Below are 1,608 nucleotides of genomic sequence, written 5' to 3'. Positions count from 1 at the left end.
GACCCACCGAACGGGCCAGCACATTTTGCGAAAAAACGTTCCCCCCGCTGTCAGCTCGGACCCACCGGAAGTGCCTCCTTATTACGCACAACAAAATGAATACTCCCCCTGCTAGCTGGGACCCACCATGGTGGGAGGCTGACTTGTGGGCCTACTAAGTTAACTGGGACGGTGGCCTTTGTCAACTTTAGTCATTATGAACGATTCTAGCTCCAGTGACCGTACGATGTCCATCCAACGGCCGTAGTGCTTCTTCAACCTCTGGTCTTCTTGCTCCAGCCGCCCAAAGCAGCGCCGGTCGTGCCGCATGCTCCTGCCTCCCGTGGCCGGCTGTGCTGCCGCGGGGGCCTCACCGCCCCCTACTATTCCCACCGCTGGCCAGGCCCTGCGGCGATGGCAGCCTCACACCACAGCCCAACCAGTGAACCCTCGTACTCCTCTCCCCGCGGGCTTCCACTGCAGCGTCTTCCCCGGCTCCCCGTCGTCCCCTTCCTAGGCCTCGCCGTCGTCCACCGCCCTGGTGCTCTCGGCGCGGCGTGGTCAACGTGGTCAAGGAACGACTTCCATCGGACGTGGACTGTACGTGGAGAGGCTGACAGCTGGGTCCATGGCCACAGCAAGGAAGTGCCTCCTTATTACGCGGAAAATAATGATTCTTCCACCTGACAGCAGGGACCCACCGGACGGGCCACCGTATTTCGCGAAAAAAACGTTTCCCCCTGACTGCGGGGACCCACCAGCTACATCTTCGCACGCAAGGAAGTGCCTGACAGTCAGGACCCACCTGGTCGAAGCGTACGTAGCATTGTCATTCTGGTCACGAACGTGTACATAAATACTGGTCGATGTAGAGGCGCGCATGTGTCGTAGTAGAGGCGCGCATGTAGCATGTACACGTACGTACAGCGGCCAGTGTGCAAGAAAGAAAATACGGCCACGTACGTACATACAGGCAGGGTCTCGAACGCCTACTCGCGCATACGTACGGCCAGGGCTCGTGTACATGGCTGGGTCGGAACGGAGAAACAGCGTCGTCGTCGTGTTCATGGGGAGCCAACCGGCTGGGTCGGAACGGAATGTGTCGTCGTGTTCATCGGGAGGGCTTGGACGGAACAGCCGATGGAAACGAGGCCTGGCATACCGCAGAACGGACGAAACGGCCTTGTGTTCGACCGGCCATGTTTGAAACGGGATCCTGTTCATCGGGAGGGGCCTGGCGTATCGCAAAACGGAGGAAACGGACCTCCTAGGGTCGAAACGGGGGTCCTGTTGATTGGGAGGGGTCTGGCGTACCGCAAAACGGAGGAAACAGACTTGTGTTGGAGCGCTACGGTCGAAACGGGGGTCCTGTTCATCGGGAGGGGTGTGGCGTACCGCAAAACAGGACTCCACGGGACACTGTTCATCTCCACCGTCGACCCCCTCCAGCCTCCACGGGCTACTGTTCATCCACCGTCGACCTCCTCCAGCCTCCACCTGTGACTGTTCATCCACGGGCTCCTGTTCATCCAGCCTCCACCACGCGCTACTCCACCGGCTACTGTTCAACCAGCCCTCTCCACGGGCTCCTGTTCAACCACCCCTCCACGGGCTACTGTTCATCCAGCC

The sequence above is a fragment of the Triticum aestivum genome, chromosome 2D (genome assembly GCF_018294505.1).
Source record: "Triticum aestivum cultivar Chinese Spring chromosome 2D, IWGSC CS RefSeq v2.1, whole genome shotgun sequence".
Lineage (NCBI taxonomy): Eukaryota > Viridiplantae > Streptophyta > Magnoliopsida > Poales > Poaceae > Triticum > Triticum aestivum.
This window is presented reverse-complemented; position numbering follows the sequence as displayed.